Here is a 17868-nt window from a genome sequence, read left to right as displayed (position 1 = left end):
AACAGCTATTTTTTCAATAATGCAATTTGGTGGTAGAAATTATCTTTCTATAAGCGCATGGCATGGACCACAAGTCACCATAGTGCACTGAGGAAAATGTGCTTATTTTTATTTTATGCTTCATTTCATACAGTTCCTGAGTGATCATCAGTTATTCTAATACTTGCTTATTGATGAGGTCTATTAGTGGCCTTAAAAATCCCTTAAACTTCCCTCCTTTCAAGAAATCACTTAGAAACTCTTCTTGTCGCATAATGGGTTACAATCAAAATATTTTGTGGTTGATTTAAAATGGATAATGTACACATATATAAAAATAAATTAAAATTTATATTATATATTATACTAAATATCAGTTATTCTGTATTGTTATTCATCCATGAATAGGAGTAGAAACAAGTGAAATTTTAAAAAATAATAGAATTGGTCAAAGATTACCCTAGCTTAGTGATGCTTAAGATAAAAAATGTTAGTGGAGATATTTATAGGTCACTCTTTAGCTACTTACTAGGTTAGATTAATCCAGAACCAACATAGCCAAAACAGAGAGTGTCTTTAAAACTTTAGTGGCTCAGCTTTAAATTCTGAATTCTCTTTGTAAGTTATAAAGTAATAAATCCTTAGGAAGAAAAAAATAATTCTTTATTTTTCTAATGGCTTTATTCACTAATGGTCAATATTTGCACAAGACAGGAAGTTTTTTTAAAAAAAAACACCATCTGTAGTATGTATGACAAGCAGAGTGGTTAAAGTTGTGGCTTGGTGCTTTTTTCCCTCAAACTGCTACATTAAAAAAAATTCTTTGTATGCTCATGCAATGTCAATAAAAATATCAGGCATGATTCAAAAACCTTAGATTGAATTGGCTGTATCAAATGTTGTGCAGTTTTGCTCCAAAGACTCCTTAGGCGCTATGTGCAGCCAACACAGGGGAACTCTATTTTTAGTGCCTTAGAGACACTTGCTACTCAAAGTATGGTCTGTGGTCCATCACCTGCGAATTTGTTAAGAGATGCAAGCTCTCAGCTCCCACCCCTCCCCCAACTTACTGACTCAAACCCTGCACTTTTAATAGCATCCCCAAGTGGTGTGTGAAACTTACACATGAACGTTTGAGACGCACCTCCCTGTACATGCAAAATGGAATCTGATTTACACCCATCAGACTGAAATTAGATATATTAAATAACGCTTCCAGAATTTTAGGGAACAGAAAGGATGCTAATGTGTTAAAATTTAAAAGAAAAAAAACAATCACCTTTTTAAGGAAAGGGAAAGAAAGGAAGCTAACATGCCAAAATTTAAAAGAAAAACAAAACTTTCTTTTGAAGAAAAGTGAGAGAAAAAAAATGATTTGCCACGTGGAAGCTGAAGCTTATCACTTTTCTTCTACATTTTAAGACTAAGAGTGTCTCATAATTTTCAGCTATCCCACTTCAAATATTTACTCAGGGCACGTCTGTTCATCCAGAGCCCTTCTCTTTCCCCTATCCTGGAGGGGAAGCCGCAAGATACCCGGATGAGCAGGTCGCACTAAATTACATTACCTTCTTCCATTGGGTGATGAAACGGGACAGCTCCTACTCTGAGGTCTTCCTCAGGCGGTGGCCTAACACCTTCCCTCGCTGGGACATCTTCACCCAGGGAGATGAAGCCAGATCTCCCTTCCCCAAACTGTACTCTCCCTCAAGAGTGCCCCCTGGTACACAGGACTGCGAAGTCTGTCCCACCGCACAAACTCACTCCAGGAGACTATATGCAGATTAGATAAACCACAGGTACACAGTGTTGTTGCTGAATTATCTTGGCATCAAACTGAAACAATGACCTAACTCACTATATTTACTCCCTGCAATCAAGTCTCCTCTACCCTTTGGTCAGGGCTGTGCACTTTTTGGAAAACAATTTGGTGTTATCTACTAAAATCGAAGAGACTTATGCCCCGCATTCCAAAAGTCCACCCCTAAGTATAGAGCCTGGAGAGACTCTTGTACTGTATATCAGAAGACATAAAAGAATGTCCTAAGCAACATTTTCATACTAGCAAAAAGCTGGATTCACTCAAAAGAAAAGAAACTATGAGACATTCATACAACGGAATATATGAAGAAGGGTATGATAGACAAAATCCAAGAGAATGGTTACATTTGGGTAAGTCGTATAAAAGCACACAGGGGGCTTCAAAGGTACTGGTTATATTTATTTTTTCAGCTGGGTAGTGGATACCTAAGTGTTTATTCTTGTTCTTGAAACTATTCATATCCATCGCATGAGTGCTTAGTATGAGTGATATTGTGACAGATTTCGTTATTGCTCCCCTCCTATAAGAGGTTTACCGCTACTTGTTGCCATGTTATCACAGGAGGATTCTACTTCCTCATCTCCACTGACATCAGGTTTGGCCAATAGATGGAGAGCAGCAATGGCACCTACAGGCAAAAACAGTTCAGCTATTTCCCCTTTTCCTTCTGTCATGAGAACGGCATGTCCTAGGTAGGTGCTGCTCCGTTAGACTGTGTCCCTGAACAAAGATACATGCAGAGCCATTTCTCAGCAACACATGGGCAACACGCACCATGAGAGAGAAATAAAGCTGTTGCTGAAAGCCACTGAGAGTTTGGAATTGTTCATTGAACTGTTCACTGCAGCATGACCTAAGGAAAGCTAAGCAAAAAAGTATGTATTTTAAAAAGGAATCTCAATTGTCACCTCAATAAATTTAATTAAAAAAAAAAAAAAAGGAATCTAACCCACAGAGTCCTATCTATTTTAGTTTAGGGGAGTGTCTCTGATATACTGAGCACTTAAGGGTCCGTCGATGGTTAAAGAGTTTTAAAACAGTGGCTGCCAAACATTTAGATCTCATTAATCAGTCAAATTTACCCCAAATATTACCAAGTTAAAAACAATGTTTCCCACCTTGTGCCTGTTAGAATGGCCATTTTCAAAAGGAGATTACAAATGCTGGTGAGGACGTAGAGAAAAAGATGCCCTAATGCTTTGTTGGTGGGATTGTGCAGCCATTATGGAAAACAATATAGAGGATCCTCAAAAAATCAAAAATAGAACTACCTTATGATCCAGCAATCCCACTTCTGGGTATGTATCCAAAGGAAACAAAAACACTAACTCATCAAGATATGTGCACTCCCCATGTTCATAGCAGCATTATTTACAATAGCCAGGACATGGAAACAACCTAAGTGTCCATCAATGATTAATGGGTAAAGAAGTTACGAGATAGATAGATAGATATAATTCATCCATAAAAAAATGAGGAAATCTTGCCATTTGCAACAACATGGATGGACTTTGAGGACATTATGCTAGATGAAATGTCTAATATAATGTTAAGGACATTATGCTAGATGAAATGTCAGACAGACAGATAAATACTGTATGACCTCATTTATATGTGGAATTAAAAAAAAATTCATAGAAAAAGAGATTAGATTTGTGGTTACCAGAGGTGGGGGGCAAAAGGGGAAATTGGAAGAAGGTGGTAAAAAGATACAAACTTCCATTTATAAGATAGATAAGTACCAGGGATGTAATGTACAGCGTGGTGAATTAGTTACTACCACTGTATGAGAAAATATGAAAGTTGTTAAGAGAGTAAATCCTAAGAGTTCTCATACAAAGAAAACATTCTTGTCTTTTTTCTGTACCTTTTTATTGTATCTATAGGCAATGATGGATGTTAACTAAATTTATTGTGGTAATCATTTCACAATATATGTAAGTCAAACCTTTATGCTGTATACCTGAAACTCATACAATGATGTATGTCAATTATATCCCAATAAAACAAGAAAAAAATTAAAAGTATATGCATATAATTTAAAATTTTTTTAAGTCTTTCTCTAAAAATTAAGTTTACATTTTAACACAAAAATGTAGAAAGGACAAAACTCTCAGACTAAAAGACCACGTTTCCATTGAACGTATTTAGATTTATGGAAAACTCACTCCATGTTCCTTATGAAAGCTTTTCCATGGGCTAGCACTGGTCTACAGAGTTGTCAGGGAACAACTGACTTAAAGGAAAATAAATTAATACTACACTGTTTATACACTCAATTTAGTTACCAAAACGAAAAACATTACTGCTGAAATTCCTTATGTTTACAAGTTAAGAAAAAGAAGTGTGTGGTACATGTATTGATTCACTAAACCAGTTATCTCAGAGAAAATCTGTCCAGTGTGCTGGAGTAGGCAATCTGTTCCACTGCAGAGGTTAAATAATAACACTTGAAAAACCCAGCAGAGCTGTGAGTTAGCAGGCCTAAATCATGTGGGATTACTAAGAAAGGCACTATATGGGAGTTTAACACTTTGTTGTTTTCCCATAACACTAAAAAGGTGTTGGTGTAATCTATTACCAGTTAACTACCACATTTAGTAAAAACAATCTCAACAGTTGTTGATGAAGTGGGTACGTTACATTTGAATAAATAAACATAAAAGCATGGGTACTATCACATACAAAACCTAGAAGTCATGTCGTATTGTGGTTATTACGTACATATTTTTATTTTTCCCACTCTGCAAGTGTGCATTCTGCTCCTCTCACTTTCTCTTTGAATATTTGTCTTCTTTGTTTGTGTTTGCTACTAAAATGTAGACAGTTACAAAAACAGGATGTATTATGTGGTCAATTAAATTAGCTTTCTAGTAAGATCATGCCAAACAAAACTAAACATTAGCTGATTTTGTACAAATTATTTCCTTGTTTTATAAAAAAATTGGTACATTCTTTTGAATAATACCCAGTAAGTACAACTAATTATTTAATTGTAAAGAAGGATCATGTCTACTGTTTGCTTTTTGCAGCACCAAAACATCAGGGTGACTTTATAGCTCCCTATATTGCATACTTTTGGTTACTCAGTTTTCTTCAACGATTTCCATTTAAAGATCCAAACCTATGTAAACTTAAATCCTCACCAATCTCTCAGGGATTAACTCCTTCCATTCAAGCAAAAACTACTTGTAAAAGCGTTTTAGACATCAATTTCATCATCTGAACTCCCCAGCTTCTCCATTTCTTATCCTAAATTCCCTTTTCCTAAAGAAGTTACCATCAAATAATCTCTCAGCACATACACCAAACAGCTTATAAATAATCATCCTTTGCTTTTCTCAGGTTCACTCTGACGTCACTTCCTCCTGTCCAGCCATGACCTCATTGTCAAGCCCTTCACTCTTGAGAAGTCATCCTCGACCACTGGATTAAAGAACTCTCTTCTCCAGGTGAGCTAGCTCTACAGCTATTACTAAAACTGCTGCTCATTTTTAGCCCTTTGATTTCATTATTCTCATCCACTGAGCTCCCGACATTGCTTATTTTTGGTTAACAACTGTTTCACACTGACTCAATGCCTTCTGCTAGATTACCTAAACCAGATCAATTATTCTCTCTTATTCTTCTCTAAACCTCCTTTATTCAACCAAATTTACTTTATTCAGCTTCCCTACTTCTACACCTTGTACCAAATTGTTCCTAACACCCAAGAACTGTGTACACCACCTCAAAGGAATCTACCCAAATTAATGTAAGGGAACAGAGAGGAAAGAACAGTCAAAATGAAATGCCTGAAACACAGCAAATTTGCTATCAGTTTAAAAAAAGAATTTTTTACACCTGAAACTAATATAATACTGAATGTCAATTATAATTGATATAGATATACATATATATGAAAATAATTTTTTTTAAAAGTGGAAAGTATCCACTTGGTTTTCCACTGCCAATTTCCACATGACAGAATTGACATCATGTGTTTCCTGTGATATTTAACATATTATTTGACCCACTCAAATGTTAAAAATCAGTATAGTGATGTAAAAGAAATCTCTTAAATTTGAAATGTACTATTGCTGCTGGGCAGAAGTATAATTCACGGTATCCAGTTAAGAATGTATGACTAGAAAAAAAGTATATGGATCTCTTCTGCTCACTTCCTGTAGTTAACCAAGAAAAAGGAACTATGTATCCCATGGTGACAATTCTAAAGAATGAAGGTAAGACCAGTCAATAACTGTCCCACGTACATTACAAGGTGTAAGTCTCAAATTGGAACAGCTGAGTTGTAGTAATGTGCATACCTTGTCCTGTAATTTTTATCATTGTTCAGCTCATTTAAAAGTACTTGGAAACTGAAATATAAGAAATGCTACTTCACAAATAACTGTCCTCCCTGATTAAAAGGCTTGCCACCTCTAAAGTGGAATGAAATGAAAGTATCTCTCTTCCTCTTTTTTTTTTTTGGCTGAAATACATACCTTCTTTTTAAAATCTTCGCTTCTTTGGCTTAAACTGGAAACTGTGTTCTTAAACTGAATTCAAGCACTCACATAGGTTTCATTTAGGTAATAGGTAGTGATTTCAAACATTCTTGACAAGTGGGAGAAAAATTAAAGGCAATTAACTGCCATTTCAGTCCCACTGGATTGCTATAAAATTTGGTATTCATGATATTCTCTAACAAACACAAAAGCTTGAGAAGTCATGGACATGATTCAGCTACTCATATCCAAAAGCTAGCTGATTCCATAAAACAATCACTCATTTCTAAGATTGCCCACTGACAGAAAAGACTAATGTCATGAAATTTAGCAATCCTAAAGTTTCTATATGCCTAAAAGACAACCAAACATTTGTAAAGAATTTGTTTAAACTCAGAGAAATAATCAGTGGGTATAATAAACCTCTGTATAATAAATCCTCAATACCTCTCAAATAATTTTTCAAAGGAAACCAGACCCAGAGCAACTGATTGTTTTCAGAATCACAACCCCCAACTCCACTAAAAAAAAAAAAAAAAAAAAAATTAAAAGAATTTGTTTAAAGAATGCTTTATTTGGAAGAAAGCTACAACAAAAACAAGCCAATGAATCAACTAAAACACAATCCACAGTTAAGCCAATTCTACTTATTGAGAGAATGTTGACAGAATAAATATGGTGTGTGTCCAAGAACTACATAAGTGTATTACATAAACAAAGTAGAATTCATTCTACCAAGTGCCATTAATTAGATTATATCTAGCCCCTATCAAACCAATCAACTGAAAAGTGTGCAGAAAAAAAAATCAATCATTTAACTAGGTATTCAGATTAAATTGATAGTAATACATAAATAATTTTTATAATACAGGAAACAAACAATTACCAGAAATACCAGTTAGTGCTACTGTTTGAAACAATTCGATGAATGGCTGGATAGCAAATGAGCTGAATCAGAGAAATCTGTTAAAAGTTGAGAAACTACTTTTAAACAGTAACAAAACAATGTATATTTCCCCTACTCTATCTTAAACATTGCTTACATGTATTTTATTCCAAAATAACTATCAAACAATAACTGTCTTCTGTAATTGATATGCATTTGATATTAATTTCCTGCAAACTACTGTTGAAAACACATCACTTCCTCATGAATCACCGCACAAACTCGCTATAAGAGACTATATGCAGATTAGATAGACCACAGGTACACAGTGTTGTTACTCAATTATCTTGGCCTGTATCGAGACACATGAAATTTTATTTTAAAATTATAGCTACTGAAAGGCTTGCTACAGAAAACTGGTATTTTTATTTTTATTTAGAAATTATAGCTACTGAAAGGCTTGCTACAGAAAACTGGTATTTTTCTTTTTCTTTAATAAAGACTGAGCCACCTTTTTTAAACTTTAGCAGCAAGGAAATTTACAGCTATATCTGCATCTCAAATCTATGCTCAATTTATTCATCTTAACATGATACTCTTAGTTTTATTTTCTTTGGTACTGGTTTTGGAATTCTTTTTTTTTTAACCAATATTTCTTTTAGATGTTGCTTTTATAAACTGACTCAACATTTTTGTGTAAAAGATAGTGTACATAATAAAACAAATATTTCCATACTGGTGGTTTTCTTTGGCACTTATAAATCAAAAATACCTAAATTTAGAAACTAGGTAAGTAGAGTTCATCAGCATTTCAAATGAGTAGAAATTATTATTCAGAACTTATACAAAAGTATACTTTTACCCTTATCACATCCTTTATACTCTTAGAAAGAATTAAGTTTTTAAAATACAAACCCACTTCTGGGACCTATTATAATATACACATGACTCTTTGTATAATTAAACTGAAAATTGAAAATAAAAGCTTCCAGAATTTTAAGGTTCAGAAAGAATGCTAATGTGTCAAAGTTTAAAAGAAAAAAGTAATCACCTTTTTAAGAAAAGGAAAGGAATAAAAAAAAAGAAAGAAAGAAAAAAAAGAAGAAAAGGGAAAGGAAGAAAGGAAGCTAACATGCCAAAATTTAAAAGAAAAACAAAACTTTCTTTTGAAGAAAAGTGAGAGAAAAAAAATGATTTGCCACATGGAAGCTTATCACTTTTCTTCTACATTTTAAGACTAAGAGTGTCTCATAATTTTCAGCTATCCCACTTCAAATATTTACTCAGGGCACGTCTATTCATCCAGAGCCCTTCTCTTTCCCCTATCCTGGAGGGGAAGCAGCAAGCTACCCGGATGAGCAGGTCGCACTAAATTACATTACCTTCTTCCATTGGGTGATGAAATGGGACAGCTCCTACTCTGAGGTCTTCCTCAGGCGGTGGCCTAACACCTTCCCTCGCTGGGACATCTTCACCCAGGGAGATGAAGCCAGATCTCCCTTCCCCAAACTGTACTCTCCCTCAAGAGTGCTCCCTGGTACACAGGACTGCGAAGTCTGTTCCACGGCACAAACTCACTCCAGGAGACTATATGCAGATTAGATAAACCACAGGTACACAGTGTTGTTACTGAATTATCTTGGCATCAAACTGAAACAATGACCTAACTCACTATATTTACTCCCTGCAATCAAGTCTCCTCTACCCTTTGGTCAGGGCTGTGCACTCTTTTATTCAAATGCCAGTTTAAAAAAAAAAAAAAAAAAGAAACCATTTTCTGAAAGGCTCTAAATCCAACGTGAAGTTTAAACTAAAACTACTTCCATAGCCACTCCCAAACCAACTTAGTTGGTCTTTGCTCATAAAAATATCCTGACTACCCTTGTTTCCCACCTCATTTGAAACACAGTGCTTCTAATGTCCACTGCCATAGAGTTCTCTTTTGTTATTTTTTTTCACAGTATGTGCTCAATGCAAAAAAAAAAAAAAAAAAAAGAGAGAGAGAGAGAGAGAAAAAAAGCCAAGGATAAACAAAAATCGTTTATTCTGGAAAGCCATCATCCAGAGGTAATCATTGATCACATGTTGGTATATGTGATGACATTACTATACAAGATGTGATAAAAAAAAATACAGTGAATGTTTAAGTTTTAAAAAACGTATTACAGTAAAAGACACATTGCCATTAACCCCCCTCAAATACTCCCCTTCACTTCAAATACACTTATCCCATCATTCTTGCCACTTTCTGAAGCAGTTCTGGAAGCCGTCTTCAATGTCTTTAGTTGCACTGTTGTGGCTGCCTCAGTGTCCTGAATCACTTCAAAATGTTTACTTTCCTGGTCATTTTGACTTTGGGGAAGAGCCAGAAGTTGCACAGCGCCAGATCCAGTGAATAAGGTGGATGAGGACACACCGTAATGCTTTTATTTGACAGAGACTGCGGTGCCAGAAGCCATGTATGACACGGAGCGTTGTAATGATGGAGGATGAAGTAAAGACACTCACGAAAGAGGACTTCCAGAACTGCTTCAGAAAATGGCAAGAATGATGGGATAAGTGTGTTCAAAGCGAGGGGGAGTATGTTGATGGGGATTAATGGCAATGTATCTTTTACTGCAATAAATTTTTTTTAATTTAAACATTCACCCTATCTTTTGATCACACCTCGTATTTTTTTCTATATATTATATTCTTGTTTTAAACATATACACTCTATATGTTTAAAATAAGAATAGGCTCATATTGTACATATTGTTTTGCATCCTGCTTTTTGCATTTCATAAAATATCAAAAAAATTTCCTTATCAATATTATCTTACGAAGTTATTTTTTAACGGCTACTTCCAGTTTCCTCTCTCTAAAACTCCCAGGAGCTCTAAAATTTCTTCTTTCTTTCCGACTTCTCCCTCTCCACACATTCCCCAGTCAGAACAAAACAATTAAAAGGCAACGGCTTTCATTCAGTCAGTACATCGTAAACATTTTCAGACAACCACCACGCTGCTGTATTCTTTTTCTGTAGCCGTGACTTCATTTATATCATATGGATTTGTTAGATGATGGTGAATCAATAACTACCTCTGCCCCACCAAACTCATCAGCAGGGCGTGATAACCATCTCCTCTATGGTGCGCCCCCATAATCTACAACATAATCCAAACAATAGTACCTCCAAACAAACAAAGAGTCCCGGAAGGTGTTTCCCAGAAAGATAACCTCATTGTTTCTTTAAAAATTACAAAACATTAAATGATTAAATTTTTTTTCTCCCTTGCGAATGCTCAAACACATACTTATATTGCCTATTAACCACTGCCGCCAGGGATCGAGAAAGGAATAGATTTTGTTCTAAGGAGTAATCTGAGGCTAAGTTTAGATTACCAACTCTATGCACAGTCAAAATCCCTTACCTGAGTGAGTAGACAGATTTCAGTGAAATATATTTTGAAAGGAGACTATTAACTGCCTGTTCAAAGTTGCTTTCCTCATGTGGAATCACTGGCAAATGCTTTATGCTATGTTTGAAACTGTACAAAGCTTACTGAGCTATCTGTTATGCTTGCGTTAAATTAATAAATCAATAACGTGACTTGCATTGAGTGATTTTATGAGGGAATTTTAGGTGACTGACTCAGCAAATCTTCACACTTCAATTAAGAGAGGTGATTTTCTTCCAAAAAATTAAATGTCAAGAAATGTCAACACACTAATGATACTGAGAATAGTTAAGAGCTTGGGCATCAAGTCAAACTTCTGTGGCTTATATTCTGACTTTTACTAGTGGTGGGACCGATGCCTCTGTACCTCAGTTTCCTCATGAAGAAAATATCTCCTTCATTGGGCCCTTGTGAGGATTAAGTGACTTAATACGTGTCAGGTGCTCAGAACAGTGTATTGAGCCTTCAATAAATGTTAGCTAATTATTATCATTATTCACCATCATCATTACACATTTTTATAAATGGTTCAAAACCTAACTTTCCACCACCTCGTCCTCCCCTTACTAAGGAACAGACTATACCAAAGAATCACAAACCTGTTATACATTGCTGTTCGTATTTTCAGATAAACTATTTTGCTTTAATCTCTAAAAAAATCAACTGAAGTTTAATATTTACATTTTATACAATTTAGCCATCCTATTTATAAAATATTTTACACACACACACACTGATCAGTATATATACACACTAAATAGTAGCTATATATACTGAACAATACAAGTCTTCAGGAAACCACAATGTTTTTAAAAGAAAGGAAAGCTGGCATAGGAAGTAGCTCTGATACTGTTGTTAAATTTAAATAACGTATCTGCCGTATCTTTTAATTTAAGCAAGATACCTAAATAGCATTTTTTACAATCAGCAAATAAAACAGACTACCTTAATCCATACTGTAAGATTTATTCTGGATTAGAGAACTAAGTCTGCCCCACCAGAACATGAAGCATTAGAAAGGCAGAATCCATCACGAGTTTTCCTGGAGTTATTTTGAAACCTTACAATTTAGAAATACTAGAGTACAAGAATTTTCTAGTTTCTTCTTAAAGAGAATGAGAATGCTACTGTAAAAATTCTTTATTAATTGTTTGTTATCTAAAAGATAGAGGAGTGGCAGATGTAATGGAAAAAAAAAATAGCAGGCCAGGCTCTAAACTCTGGGGCTACCTACTAATTTTGCTTTTTTGAACATACGTAGATATAACAGTCTGCTTTAAGTCCCAGGAGAATATACTGGATAGTGACGAAAAAGATTTATTTCCCCACTATATGTTCCTTTGGCTCTATGACTTTCCTACATTGTTTATACTTACCCTACCAGAAATAGAAATAGCTTATCAAAACACCACTCTCAGACTAAAAACACACACAAAAAACACACTTCTTCAACGAACTAGAAGACTCCATAAATCCTCCAAATCCACAAATTCTCTAAAATATATAAAAAACTTAAACCCAAAGGAGAACAATCACCCATTTTAAAGAACATCAATCCCACTTAAAGGAAAAAGAATAGGCTTCATTTATATGTACTTATCTCATATAATCTTTTTAAAAACCCTTGGAGCTAGACGTGTTCATACATTACAGTTTAGAAAACTTGAGTCTCATAGAAGTAATATGCCCAAGTTATAAAGTTAGTGAGATAGACACAGGACTTGAATTCACGACTTTCTGACTAACCAGAAAATGAAAAGGAAGACATTATAGGCATTCTCTTGTGTTGTGATCCCTGTACATCAGTATAAGTGCCCATGCGGGACAAAGATGACAGAACCCAGGTCCTTCCTGTGCTTCCTCCCAACTCTGCTCATGCCCCAGTAAACTGCACTCAAGTTATTTTTTAACACAGTTGATTGCCCAAGAGTGAAAACAACTCCTTCCCGGTCTCATCCCTGATTCACAGGTAAACTTTCTGCATTATCTTCTATTAATCAATCAATAAATGAACAAATAATTACCAAAGACCCAGAAATGTAACTATATTATAAAATGCTCTTTGTATAAGATAGTGTAGAAGGAAGAGACCATTTATGTCGTTGGTACCTACACCCCAAATGCTTTTACTTTATAATACATTGCTGCACTTATTTACATGGTCACCCTTCACTAATCTATGAGCTTTGATACAAAATTATGCATAGTTCCCACTTAACATTATTCAAAGTATAGCTGCTCACTAAACACATGATAAAAGAAGGAATGAACACAATGATGGGCTGAACTTTAAAGAGCAAGTAAGATTTAGAGAGATGGGGCGGGGGAGAAAAGGATGTGTATTCTAACAAGGTGTATGGTGACAAGGCAGAAAAACTGCTGGAAAAATGAAGAGACAGGTCTGAGCAGGTTCTCGTGACCAACCAGCAAAACGGTAAACTGGGGAAGAGCTGGAATTCCTGACTAGGGGCCTTAGGACTTCATTTTCTAAATCAAGTCAATTGTTTTTAAACATTTAACTTTAATGCAGAAGAATTCTTTGTTTAAATCTTATGTGAAATCCCAACATATAAAGCAGGGAAAAGCAAAGTGGTGCAGGTTCCCACCCACTCAGTTCCCACAATACCTCTTGAGAAGACTCTGAAAGCCCTCCTCAGTGCGCAGTACAAAAACCACTGGGTTAGAAAAAAGTCTGGAAGGACAGATACCAAAGTAAGTGCTCAGAGCATTGACCTCTAGAGAACTGGGTTGGCCTAGGTTGGTGGGGTGAAAAGGAATGTGAAATGCCATTTTCACTTTTTTAAACTCTGCATATTTTCTATTATTTGAACTTTTGTTTATATTGAGCAATTTTACTTTTTAATTGAAAAAGTAATAAATAAGAAACCATTGCTCTAAAAAAGCATTTTTCATGGTTAAATTTATTCAAGTGGATTTCTACATTTTAATGAATCATTTCCCTATAGCAGGGCATTTTCTTGACTAAATTATATTGCAGTGAAAATGAACATCTTTTTGCATAATACTTTCCCATATCTAGAATTATTTCCTTAGGATAAATTTATACAAGTTAGTTTCCATTTAAGTTCTGCGATGCACGGCTTAAAATAGGGCTCTGAAGAACATAAAAATATAAAATTCAATGAGTTTTAAGAAGCCATCCTACATTAGCAAATTTTGATTCTAGCATTCATGTTTAAGATACATAAAATCTAATTTACAAACTAATTAGCAAAGCTTCCACATCTCAAAAGTATATTAAAAAGAAATTTGATTCGGAACTTGAAATCGCTCTACCTTTCATGAATTTTTCATAACTTTTCTTGCCACTTATCAGAACCATATCCTGAAAGAATTTTTCCTTCACAGTTGGGTTTCACAATCTAATTCTGTGAAGTCACGGTGTTGTGACAGGACAATCATTCTCTGGCAACAAACTGACATCATTAAATTCTCATTTGTAAGTTCTTGGGGTCTACGGATGTTCTATTTTTACTTCTTGTAAGATCAAAATCTATTTTCTGTTGCCTCTCCATTAATCTCATATGAGTGATACATTTTAATTTATTTCCTTTGTCCCCAGCCATCTTTATAAAAATACCTTTTAATGAGCAGTCAGGGAATGCTTCTCCGTTCAAACAAAATATAAATGACTGCTGGATTGTCTCCTCCTATGACAAATTTGTTATTGCTCTGCATTCCTTGGGAAGAGAAGCCCTGAAATCAGAAAGTTTGATGTTCTTTTTCTTACCTCTACTACTATTTTAATACAACATAAGAGTACTATTTGTTAAATTATCTTTTAAACAATTGAATGTGGTTCTATCACATAATAAAAATATCATCTAGGAAAAAAAATATCATCTAGGAAAAAAATATCATCTAGGAAAAAAAATTTTCTGGAAAAAAAAAAACTAAACAAAAAAACCTTTTCCTTTTTCCAAAAGCAAGTATTACTAGAGAGAAACATCAATATCACTTCTACTACTATGTAAGAGTTCTCATATTAAGGGTATTTACACTCCATCAGCAAAGATTTGCTTAGTCCCTGCTGGGTACCAGGCACTGTGCTAAATGCCATCGATTCAACATGAACAACGCAAGAGGCAAGGTCTGCTCTTACAGATCTTTCTTTCTTAGTACAAAGGCATTTAGGCAAACAAGGCCTCTATGAAATGGAAGGGTCCAGTACAAAAATAGTGGAATGATTCTTTAGAAAAAGAGATTGGAACCAATTTTGCAATACTTGTAATACTGCACCAAAGAATTTGAAGTTTATATTCTAAAGACGAGACATTCCAAGGGATCTTAGAAAACGTAAATCTAATCGGGCACCCATTAAAACTTTCCAGTGCCTTCTCATCTCTAAGATAAATCCAAAGTCTTTAATAAGGTTAACAAAATCCTGCATAATCTTCCCCACCTGCTCAAGACCTACATTTGTTCTCATACTGGACTTCTCGGGTTTCCTCTGATGTAGGGATGTTCTAACTTTATACATCACACTCTAAGTATTTATGTGTGACACGCTCTTATTTTCTATTTTATTTCTTTTTTAAAACATAGAAGTCACAACCCACTAAATTAATATTACAATCTACTGGTAGATTCCTAGGTGCTGCAGCTTGACAAATACTACTTTAGTATACTACACTTGCACACTTTTTGGCTTTTCCACGTGTCTTTTGCTGGAAACATTCTGGTTCATCCTCACTCTTCCCTTTTACCTGGCTACTTTGTATTCTACCTTATGATCTTAACTCTTACACATCACTTCCCGGACCCTCTTAGATTATTCCCCCTCCTCTGTGGTCCCAAAGTACTCCATGCTTTCTAACATTTACTATGCTTTATTGTAATTGTACTTGTACGGGTTATTTTTCTAGGCTATTAACTCCACAAGAGAAAGGACCCATTCTTGTTCACTGATGAATTCCGAGGGTCTAGCCTAGTGCCCTATTACATGTTAGACACTCGACAATGATTTCAGGAGTAAAATAAGGAAATGGACTTGAATAACCTATATATTTAACCACATAATGCAATGATCACCCACTTAAAAACTGTTAGCAATTTCCAAGAAAAACATGTCCTCAGTTCCAATTATATAAAAGGTGATTAAGCTCCTAAACTAACTTATAAAGCACTATTTATTACCCACCAATATGCTTAACTTTTGAGAAGATGGCTGCTTATTTCCCGCTCTGCAATGACAACAGAACTCAGGACTGAAGGGACACTTCTTTCTCTCCATCCCATCAGTGGTTCCGCCTACAGGAAAGTGACTTATCTAAGTGGCTAAAATGGGGATAAAGGTCCATATTCCAGATAAGCCCCACCCCTGAGCTTTCACTGGCTCTCTTGGATTTGCATGCCTTCAAGGTGAGAAAGTTTTCCTTTCTATTCCAACTCACGTGAGATAACTCCCTGAGGAAGGGCTTTCCCCTTCCTGCAAGAGGAAGAGAGACCTGCAGTTTTTCAGGTGCAAAAGTTTCGTCTGGACAGGTGAATTAAGAAGGAATAGGGTAAGCACGGGTCTGTGCTACATTCTCCAAACCAGCTGTATCAGAAATAACAACTATTTTAACCCTCAGCTGGCTTCTTGAATCTGATCGCAATTTGACCAGAATCTGGAGAGAGAAGGGGTGAAATTTGCACACTGAAAAGCTTCAACGTGAACAGTAATTCCAGTCTAATTCCGGGTCTTAGGAGAAGAGTGGGCAGGGCGGAGCAAGGTGGGGCAAGGGGAAGAGAAATGAAATGAAGGAGGTTTCTTCCACTTTTTCTATGTAGAATTTTTCTTGGGCAAAAATGTCTAAACATGTTGAGTCTGTCTTCATAATCTACAGCGTTCCCTTTCAAATTGTTTCTGATTCGTGCTTTTCTTTTCTCACCTTCCAGATCCCTGATGCTGTCCAAAGATCTCCATTTTCAACATCCACTGTTAGAAATAGAGCAAGTTTTGCCCAAACTTCCTAAATGTTCCACGATCCCATAGCTACCTCTTCTAGCCCCCCTCTAGTCAAAACTCTCATTTCCTCAATGCAGCTGATTAGGGAGAATGCAATCTGATTAAGTCCATTCACATTAAGATAGAATATCTGACTGACAGCCCTAACCTTTGAACCCTGCTATTTTTTTAAATTTATTTTTAAAGCTATAGAAATCTAACTACAGTAACTTCAGAGAAAAGATGAGGCGTGCCTAGAAGTCCATCATAAAGGAGGCAGGTCCATTCTGACCAGCGTGTTCCAGAGAGTATTCCAGAGAGTATGTCCCCAAAGGTGTTCGCACTTTTCATTGCCATCAACTTTCAGTCCTTCTCAATAAGTGACACTAAAAACTCCAGGGGGCAGAGAAGGCCAACTGGTGAAAGCATTTGTAGCACCAAGATATTAATACATCCATTGGGTAAGTCAGTAGCAATCAGAATTAGGTTAGATAGGTTATATCTTCAGTATGTTTGATAATCATTCCCTTAGCTATAACAAAAACATATACTCAGGTTATATTTTGAAATGATTAGCCTCATTTCTACTAATGAAGTCAATGATACATAAAAGGGTAAAATAATATTTCCAGTGTCTTATAATTTGGTAGCAGCATTGAACTGCTCTTCACACACTCTTAATGAGTTACTTGTCCATTATTTCCACTTGGAACTCTTCAATTTTATTTTCTATAACTCAGAAAATTTTATTTTCTGTTATTTGGTAGTGTACTTTTTTTTTTTTTTTTTTTTAAGGAGGACGTAGCTCACAGTGGCCCATGTGGGGACTGAACCTGGACATCTTGGTGTTATTATCACCACGCTCTAACCAACTGAGCTAACCAGCCACCCGGTAGTGTACTTTTGAACAGTCATGTTAGAGTAATAAAAAAATGGACTTGAATTCCTGGGAGGCAAGTGTCATGTCTTTTTCAGTAGTTTTTGCTATGAAACATCTGAAGCTAATGGTGGATTTGTGTGTGCTCAGAAATTAACCACAAAAGCAGCAAAGAAGCATTCAGCTGAAAGTGGCTCTTCACTTCAGCGCCATCAAAAATATGTATTTGCCACCCATATATAAATACAATTGTAAAAACGACTACACAACTTAGGAAAATGAGACCTTCCCCTTTGCCCAAGAAGTAAGCATATGAAATATTAATTAATTGCTGTTTGCTAATTTGTATTAGTTTGTTTAGCTAGCCACCAAAACAAATGACCTGTAATTAAAACGATAACTGGGACGTTTTTCAAACCAAGTATAG

General features: G+C 35.5%; 1 protein-coding gene and 1 long non-coding RNA gene across 5 annotated transcripts in view; one reads left to right on the top strand and one right to left on the bottom strand.

Annotated features, from left to right (window-relative positions):
• Positions 1-17868, bottom strand: part of SLC41A2 (solute carrier family 41 member 2) — a 106383-nt gene that overhangs the window by 86595 nt on the left and 1920 nt on the right. Inside the window, exon 1 of one of the 4 annotated variants that reach the window (XM_074326245.2) lies at positions 8557-8761. The exons of 2 other annotated variants lie outside the window; for them this stretch is intronic. The gene's annotated coding sequence lies outside the window, so the exon portion shown is untranslated. Of the gene's footprint in view, positions 1-1547; positions 1750-8556; positions 8762-17868 lie in introns of those variants that run through there. One more of the 4 variants, XM_074326247.2, reaches the window with a different exon arrangement.
• Positions 2006-16870, top strand: LOC141570156 (uncharacterized). The gene is made up of 3 exons (XR_012494078.2): positions 2006-2151; positions 5147-5253; positions 16516-16870. It is a non-coding gene; the product is annotated as an uncharacterized LOC141570156 (long non-coding RNA).

Source organism: Rhinolophus sinicus, chromosome 1 (genome assembly GCF_057876585.1).
Source record: "Rhinolophus sinicus isolate RSI-liver-muscle chromosome 1, RSI-T2T, whole genome shotgun sequence".
NCBI classification, from domain to species: Eukaryota; Metazoa; Chordata; class Mammalia; order Chiroptera; family Rhinolophidae; genus Rhinolophus; species Rhinolophus sinicus.
This window is presented reverse-complemented; position numbering and strand designations above follow the sequence as displayed.